This window comes from Sarcophilus harrisii, chromosome 1 (assembly GCF_902635505.1).
Source record: "Sarcophilus harrisii chromosome 1, mSarHar1.11, whole genome shotgun sequence".
Classification (NCBI taxonomy): Eukaryota; Metazoa; Chordata; class Mammalia; order Dasyuromorphia; family Dasyuridae; genus Sarcophilus; species Sarcophilus harrisii.
This window is the reverse complement of record NC_045426.1, coordinates 438,703,679-438,713,775: the sequence shown is the minus strand read 5'-3', so window position 1 is coordinate 438,713,775 and position 10,097 is coordinate 438,703,679.

Below are 10,097 nucleotides of genomic sequence, written 5' to 3'. Positions count from 1 at the left end.
AATGTTCACATCAATAAAATAAATAAATAGCAGATCAATGAATTGGATATGGAATTTAAAAAAACACTAGAAAATGATAAAATTTAAATCCTTAATTAAACACCAATTGGAAATACTGAAAATCAAGAAGATACAAATAAAATTGAAAGTAAAAACCCACTGAAGTAATAAATATAACTAGGAACATGTTTTAGTTTTTTTTAATTAATTAAAAATGTTCATTAATTTAATCTAAAAAGAAAACCAAATGATGATAAATATCAAAAATGAAATGGGTGAATGCATCACTAATGAAAATGAAATTATAGCAATTATTGAAAGCTACTTTACTCAATTATCTGCCAATAAAATTGTCAATCTAAGTGAAATGGATGAATAACTACAAAAATATAAATTGTTCAGATTCGCAGAAGAGGAAATAAGAAATTTAAATAATCCTCTCTTAGGAAAAGAAATTGTACAAATTATAAATGAACTCCCTAAGAAATAATTCCCAGAACCAAATGGGTTTACAATTGAATTCTACCAAATATTTAAAGAATAATTCCAGTACTATATAAACTAGTTAAAAATATAGGTAAAAAATGAGTCCTACAAAATTCCTTCTCTGACAGAAATATTATTTTGATGCCTAAACCACAAAAAGCAAACTATAGGCTGACTTCCCTAATAAATATTGATACCAAAAATGCAATACTAATAAGAAGATTAAAGAATATATCACAAGAATCATACAGTATGACCAGGTAGGATTTATATCGGGAGTGTAAAATTGGTTCATTATTTGGAAAACTATCACATAATTGATTGTAGGAATAACAAAAACAAAAAATCATGTGATTATTTCAATAGATTCAGAAAAGACTTTTGACAAAATTCAATATTGTAAATGGCTGAAACTCTTATAAGGTATGCTTGAATAGGACAACCAAGCACTTAAGGTTAATTACCGATTGGACAATGATTCTATTAGCATATGTTTGGGAAAATGGCCTTTCTCACTGTTCCATGCTGGCTCAATGTTTGGTGTATACAGACAATTGTAGGTAAGGATTAAGGGGTGGGGTGAGAGAGGTGAGAGAACTTCACTTTACAGCAGGACCAGGAGAAGGGAGATTGGTGGCGAGCTTGTGGCAGTTTGTCTGTCTCCTTCACTTCTCCCCTTGAAGACTAAGGACTTTTACTTATCCTGACTTGAGCTGTTCCTGAGGCCTCCAGGGAGCTAGCCCAGACTTTACACAATACCACTTAAAAAAAAAAAAAAAAAAAAAAACTAGAAAACATAGGAAGCAATGGAGCTTTCCTTCAAATGATAATATCTATCTAATAATAATATCTATCTAAAACCAAAAGTAAGCATTATGTGTAATGGTAATAAGTTATAAGCCTTCCCAATAAGCTCAGGGGTGAAGCAAGAATGTCTATTATAACCATTATTATTCAATATTGTATTAGAAATGCTAACTATAACAAAAAGACAAGAAAAATAACTTGGAATAAATATAGGCAACAAGAAACAAAACCATCATGGTTTGCAGACAATATGATGAGCCTTAGAGAATCAATTGAAAAACTAATTGAAAAAATTAACAACTTTAGCAGGAAATAAAATAAACCCCCATAAATTATGAGCATTTTTATATATTTCCCACAAAACCCAAGAGGAAAAGATAGAAAGATAAATTCCATTTTAAATAACAGCAAACAGTACAAAATACTTAGAGTCTACCCGGCAAGACGAACCCAGAAACTATATGAATACAATTACAAATAAATGAAGTCAAACCTAAATAATTGGAGAAATATTAACTATCTGTAGGTCAAGTCAGCATAATAAAAAATTACTGCTACTAACGAATATGGAAATATCTTCAAAAGAATTGCATGTGTTTAATTATCAAATTACTTGCTGTCTTGGGGAAGGAGGACAGAGAGAAAAATTTGGATCACAAGTTTTTGCAAAAGTGAATGTTGAAAACTATCTTTGCATGTATTTGGAAAAATACACATTTCTATTTGATGAATATATATATTTTTTTTAAATCTGTGAAATCCAAGGGTCCTTATGTGTATGGGAATTTAAGAGGAGATAAATATTCTGTCTCTTAGAGAACATCTACCAAGTCTGCTCAATTAAGAGTCAATGAAATGGCGTAAGTCAGCCAATAAACTGGCCAAACTTTGCTATACTTTCTCCACATTCTATTATACCTGAGAGCAAGGACTGAGTAAGAAAAAGTGAAACCTCAGATTCTTCCTTTTGTGTTTTATTAGTTTCACCTTTCATGACTTACCACATGTTCTTAGAGTTCTCTTCCAGGGAATACATGTGGCCCAATATTGAGACAGTCCCTGAATCAATGTCAAAACTTGAGTTGCTTGTATACAAATTTTGTTGGTTTTATATATTTAAAGTTCTGATCTCTCTTGTTGACTAATTCTTGAGGTTAAATGTGACTAAGGGAAGATTATTTAACCATGAAGTCAGAATTTCCATATATATATATAATACAATAAAAATAAACATATAATAAAATAAAATAAATATAAAAAATAATTAAAATGTTACATAACATTCTAGTATATATTTCTATCCATGTATATTTGTATTGTCTTTAGGGTAAATAGAAGATCAGCCTTAAAAAGTGGAAAATCTAGGCTTAAATAACACTTCTCCGATTCACTGTGTGATTTTAGGCAAATACACACATTCTGTGTGACTATAGTAAACATATACCTGTGAGCTATATTCATAAATTTATATATAACTCAGTCATTCAAAAGGAACTGATTTTATTATGCAGTAGAGAATTCTTCTGCTTTCCAAATTTAATTCCTTTCTCAGTTTTATACACAAAATGGACCTAAATAGCCCTCATATAGGTATGTCATCTGATTCCAACAACCCTAATCTAGGTATATTTTGGGAAGTAGAGTACAAGATCTTTTAGACTGACTTCAACTCCCAGGTGTTGAGTCCTAATTTTAAAACTCCAGTCTGTGCAAAAAATTACTGACAAGCACATTCCATTTAACTAAAGAACATATTTAAATCATATTTCACTTTCCCTTAGAAAATAGCCTTTTCAATTTTTTCCCACTACTTAAAGGATACAAGTCAAACCACAGTAATTAATGTGGTATCAAGTTGTAAGAAATATTTAATGGAGAGTTTCATAGGTCTGTCTTTGACCCTGTGATGTTGGACATTATAGTATCATCAGTTTGGTACTACAGAAAACGTTTGCCAAATTTGTTTAAGAAATAAAGCTTGGAGAAAAAAAAAAGCAAATGTCTTTTCAAAGAGAGTATCCATAAGATTTTAACAGGTTAGAACAATTAACTAAATTGAATGAAATTTTAATATAGAAGAATGAAAGTGTCTATAATTGTTTTAAAAGATCAATTTCCCAAGTATAAACATGGAAGGGATAGCTAAACCATAGTCAAAAAAAGAACTAAGAACTTTATGCAATACATTTTCAGCTCAATATTATACAACAATGTGATATAGGAGCAAAAAAAAAAAAATGTATCTTCAGTTCATTTAGAGAGACATCATATCCTGGGCAATCATATTGAATTCTGCCACAATGAGAACAAATTCAGCAGACTGTGAGGACCATATTTTTAAAAGGACATCAACAATCTGGAACATGGCCAGAAGAGACCTACCACAAAAGTGAGAGAACTGGAGAATATGCTAGGCAAGGACTGTTTGAGGGAACTAAGGGCATTTAGCCTGAAAAAGAGAAGGGTCAGAGAAGGAGCCTCGCATAGCATAAGAGGTCTTGATGCCTGAGGCATCCAGATGTGATCTCTGTGGCTAGCAGGTACTACCTCTCAAGCAGGAACTCTGGTCACTTGGAGGACACATCATCAACGGGAGATGTTTCCTTCCCTTATTGACTGTGTGTGCGACCTCATAGACTTATATAAGCAATGGGAACCAGAAAGTAAGTTGGAGTTTAGGAGGAGTTCAATAGGAGTTCACCAGGAAGTTTGGAAGGAATTCAGTAGTAGTGCAGGATGTCATTGCATAGAATAAAGACTTGTGCTTGCAAGCCTGTTTCCAAGCATTCTGTTGAACAAGAACCACTGCTCAGTGAGGTAGCGTGGCTAGAGACATCCAAGACCAGAGATTTGGTAAGCTGACAATCAATAAGCTCTGGGTGGGAGGTTAAACTAAGTCTTGTTCTGCTTGTCCCAAGAAGACATAATTAGGTGAAATGGATGAAAGATTCAGAGACAGAACAAAGTTTGATATAGAAGTGGGGAGGGGAAGAGAGGAATTGAGATTTAACATCTAAAACTATTTAAAAGGCAGAATTGGTCATCTTAAATAAGGGATCCTTAATGTGGTATCCATGAATTTAATTATTCTCCAGGCTGCTTTCCTGACTTTCCCCAGACTTTCTCTGATATTCTATAAAATTTTCCACCCTGGAAACTCTGGACTCTCACATATTGAAAGAATCCTATTTCCCTTTGGCCTCTCCCTCTGATTACTCAGGTCCTCCCAGAATCTTCATTTTTAATGCTCAGATTAGCTATACTTTCTTTCCTTTCCAGGCTATATTCCTGAATCTCCTGCACTTACTCTACAATGTTTCTGTGCCAGATACCTTCATTTCTTTCTCTTCCCCAATCAACTTTTATTTTAACATGTTGTCTTCCAGTAAAATGTAAGTTTCTTGAGAGCAGGGACTTGTATTTACTTTCCCAACATTTAGCATAGTGCCTGAAACATAATAAGTACTTAATAAATGTTTGTTGTATCAATCTATGAGATTCTGTAATTGTGAAACAATGAAAATCTAATGGAAGATCACACATTCAAACATTTCATCTTTGTCTTCCTCCACTCCTTTTTCATAGTCTCATTTACCATTCACTGCTTCATAAAAGGTATAATAGATTCAAAGTCAGTCAGTCAAAAAGTCTCACTATCTACCAAACACTGTGCAGAATTCTTCATGGTACTTCTTCATTCTTAATCTTGAAGTTATTCCTAATCTTGAATTAAAATCGTAAGCAACTTATTCTAAAATCACAAAGCTCCCAATATACTCCAAAAACTTATTGAATTGAATCAAATCATCCAGATTTACCATAGATACCTATGCAAAGCACTTCATTACTCTGTCCAAACTTTCCTACCTCATATGACATAGAAATAATTAACAATCTCCCATGGGAAATCCATTCCCCCAGTCTAATTGCAGTGAAACAAATGTCCTCCTTTGACCAGAGCTAGAAATCAACATGACTAGTAAAGAAAAAAAGTTACAATAGTTGCTGTCAAGATACCAAAGGTACCAAAACTGATAAATTGACTTTGAAGAGTCAGCTTATTAAATGTATATCAAGCTCTTCTTGTGATCAAAAGAAGTTAATTTCCAGGAAAAAATTTAATTATTAATTATCATCAATAGGATTTAGTAATTTAATTCAGTTATTTTGCTTCAGGGATTAGTCTTACTAATCACCAATGTGTAAAAGTGCTTATTTGACATAAAAAGAAGCCTTAATTAAGAAAAAGTGATAATAATTAACTGAATTTTTTGCTCAAGTGTGGCCTCTGCCCTCATGAAACATCCACTCAAGAAACAGAATATGATGTGTACACAGATAACAACACTACAAAATAAATGAAGTGGTTAGCAGGAAAAAGTAGTACAGAGTGAAGGGATTAGGGGAAAAGTCATGGAATAAATAGCATCTGAATTAAACCTTTAAACAGGAATATAATAGATGAAGGAGTTGTAATTTCATCCCAGCAAAAGAAATAATGAGAGCAAAAGTGCCTGGGCTAGTAAGCACATGGAATGTTTAGAAAACAACAAGAAATTCAATTTAGGAAGAAGTCAAAATATATGGGATAGAATAAGATAAATAAGATAAAAAGTAGTATAACACAAGGCAAGGCAGGGCAAGAATTTATTAAGTACTTTAAATGTGCCAAGTACTATGCTAAGAACTGGGTATACAAATATAAGTTTAAATAAGAGAGTCCCCAACCTCAAAGTGCTAAAAGAGAGGAAAAACACAAAAGAGAGATGGAAAAACTGGAGGAAATGTGAAAGTAATTTGTTTATAGAGGATACTTAGTCTTCTACAAATAATTCAACAATGGACTATGTATTTATCATTTCAAAATTAGTTGAGAAAAACAAAGAATGGAAAATTGCATTGTAACTGCTATTTGTTCATACTGAAAAGAAATTCTATTTGTAACAACAGAATGTAGACTCATGGAGTTTTTAACAACAGGTGTGTTCCATCTTTTTATCAGGATCATTCAGGATTCATTGGATGAAATTAGTATTATTATTATTACTATACAGCTCTGAAAACATTTTTTATTCAGTTGCTTCTCATGCAAAGCTTCAGTGAAACAGATGCTTCTCTGAACGAATCCAACCATTCTGGAGAGTAGTTTGGAACTATGCTCAAAAAGTTATGAAACTGTGCATACCCTTTGATCCAGCAGTGTTACTACTGGGCTTATATCCCAAAGAGATTATAAAGAAGGGAAAGGGACCTGTATGTGCACAAATATTTGTGGCAGCCCTTTTTGTAGTGGCTAGAAACTGGAAACTGAATGGATGCCCATCAGTTGGAGAATGGCTGAATAAATTGTGGTATATGAATATTATGGAATATTACTGTTCTGTAAGAAATGACCAATAGGATGATTTCAGAAAGGCCTGGAGAGACTTACACGAACTGATGCTGAGTGAAATGAGCAAGACCAGGAGATCATTATATACTTCAACAACAATACTATATGATGACCAGTTCTGATGGATCAGGCCATCCTCAGCAACGAGATCAACCAAATCATTTCCAATGGAGCAGTAATGAACTGAACCAGCTATGCCCAGAAAAAGAACTCTGGGAGATGACTAAAAACCATTACATTGAATTCCCAGTCCCTATATTTATGCCCACCTGCATTTTTGATTTCCTTCACAAGCTAATTGTACAATATTTTAGAGTCTGATTCTTTTTGTACAGCAAAATAACGGTTTGGTCATGTATACTTATTGTATATCTAATTTATATTTTAATATATTTAACATCTACTGGTCATCCTGCCATCTGGGGAAGGGGGTGGGGGGGTAAGAGGTGAAAAATTGGAACAAGAGGTTTGGCAATTGTTAATGCTGTAAAGTTACCCATGCATATATATAAAAGGCTATTAAAAAAAAAAAAAGAAAGAAACAGATGCTTCTCTCTGTCTTCCCACTTTTCCCTTTTTATCCTTCCCCTAGGAATGCCTAGGAATGCTAAATATCAATCTGCTAATTCTTTATATATAAGATATATTTCCAAGACTTTTATGTAGGATACCTCTTTGGAAACAAGTTTGGAAATTGAGGTTTCCTTCCAAACAATAACTTCAATCATAGAAATATTCTTCATTTCTCATCCTTCTTTAGCAATTCACTTAGTGACTTCTTTGTTATTGGCTATTATAGCAGTAAGTTATGTAACTTTAGTTGGTGACTTCACCTAATCCACTTAAGCAATTAAGAAAATTAACACTTTTATGTTCAGTTCTATTGTCTAAGACAATTTCCAATTCTTCCCAACTCAAAGTTAACTAAAATTCTTATTACAGTTCTTTGAGTTCCAGGTTCCATAAATGCTGCCATAAATTATAGCAATTGTAAAATGCAAGAAAGTATAAGATAAAGTATGATTTTGCTCCAAATAGAAGAAGGTGGAAATTATGGCAGCATTTCTTTAATACTAGCAGATTGCAATCATGTTCACCTATTGACTAGTAGTAACAGGAAACATTTTTATATTATGTATTTAAGTGAAGTGGGCTTTTAAGGAGAGAAGATTAAAGAGGTTTACAGATTCTTGAAATAAAAATTAATGATCAGACATTTTTCTGAACATGAAGTCTGAAAATACACCTCTTCTTTTCCCCTCTCCCTACCTCCAAGATTCTAAAGGATAGTCATACTTTAAAATTATAAGCTTATATAAGTCATGGTCAATGATAGCAGCATTCAAAAAATGTTTCCCACAAATAGAATGGGATGTCTCAGAGATATAGCATGTTTCATTTCACTTAAAATTTTCAATTGAAGGACATATGATCATTTTTGGGAAGGGATTCTCAGGTAATGTTTAATTATATGGCCTTTGAAGTACTTTTTAACAATGAAATTTGTAATTCTACAAGTAAGAAATTTAACAATGAACAATTTTTTAAAAATTGTTGTCATATAAAATCTAAATCTGCATTTTCCCTAATATATATGGCATGGCATAGAGGTCCTTCATCATTCAGATCATTCCTATAAATGTTCTTCCTAAAATTTGGTTCCAAAATCATCATTATACTGGTGAATTCCAGTGAGTTCAGAGTCCATTGACTTTCAGTTTGAAGCCTACTAAAAACAGAAAGTCACTCAGCTGATTTTTTTTTTAAAGTTAAATTCCAAGTTCACCACTTTTTAAGGGAAAGAACTCTATACTTGAAACAAGGATTCTTTTTTTTTTTTAATAGCCTTTTATTTACAGGTTATATGCATGGATAACTTTACAGCATTAACAATTGCCAAACCTCTTGTTCCAATTTTTCACCTCTTACCCCCCACCCTCCCTAGATGGCAGGATGACCAGTAGATGTTAAATATATTAAAATATAAATTAGATGCACAATAAGTATACATGACCAAAACATTATTTTGCTGTATAAAAAGAATCAGACTCTGAAATATTGTACAATTAGCTTGTGAAGGAAATCAAAAATGCAGGTGGGCATAAATATAGGGATTGGGAATTCAATGTAATGGTTTTTAGTTATCTCCCAAAGTTCTTTCTCTGGGCATAGTTGGTTCAGTTCATTACTGCTCCATTGGAAATGATTTGGTTGATCTTGTTGCTGAGGATGGCCAGGTCCATCAGAACTGGTCGTCATATAGTATTGTTGTTGAAGTATATAATGATCTCCTGGTCCTGCTCATTTCACTCAGCATCAGTTCGTGTAAGTCTCTCCAGGCCTTTCTGAAATCATCCTATTGGTCATTTCTTACAGAACAGTAATATTCCATAATATTCATATACCACAATTTATTCAGCCATTCTCCAATTGATGGACATCCATTCAGTTTCCAGTTTCTAGCTGCTACAAAAAGGGCTGCCACAAACATTCGTGCACATACAGGTCCCTTTCCCTTCTTTATAATCTCTTTGGGATATAAGCCCAGTAGTAACACTGCTGGATCAAAGGGTATGCAGAGTTTGATAACTTTTTGAGCATAGTTCCAAACTACTCTCCAAAATGGTTGGATTCGTTCACAACTCCACCAACAATGCATCAATGTCCCAGTTTTCCGCATCCCTCCAACAATCATCATTATTTTTTCCTGTCATCTTAGCCAATCTGACAGGTGTGTAGTGGTATCTTAGAGTTGTCTTAATTTGCATTTCTCTGATTAATAATGACTTGGAGCATCTTTTCATATGACTAGAAATAGTTTCAATTTCTTCATCTGAGAATTGTCTGTTCATATCCTTTGACCATTTTTCAATTGGTGAATGGCTTGATTTTTTATAAATTAGAGTTAATTATATATTTTGGAAATGAGGCCTTTATCAGAACCTTTGACTGTAAAAATATTTTCCCAGTTTATTGCTTCCCTTCTAATCTTGTCTGCATTAGTTTTGTTTGTACAAAAACTTTTAAGTTTGGTATAATCGAAATTTTCTATTTTGTGATCAGTAATGATCTCTAGTTCTGCTTTGGTCATAAAGTCCTTCCCCTTCCACAGGTCTGAGAGGTAAACTATCCTGTGTTCCTCTAATTTATTAATAATTTTATTCTTTATGCCTAGGTCATGAACCCATTTTGACCTTATCTTGGTGTACGGTGTTAAGTGTGGATCAATGCCTAGTTTCTGCCATATTAGTTTCCAATTTTCCCAGCAATTTTTATCAAACAGTAAGTTCTTATCCCAAAAGCTGGGGTCTTTGGGTTTGTCAAAGACTAGGTTGCTATATTTGTTGACTGTTTTATCCCTTGAACCTAACCTATTACACTGATCAACTAATCTATTCCTTAGCCAATACCA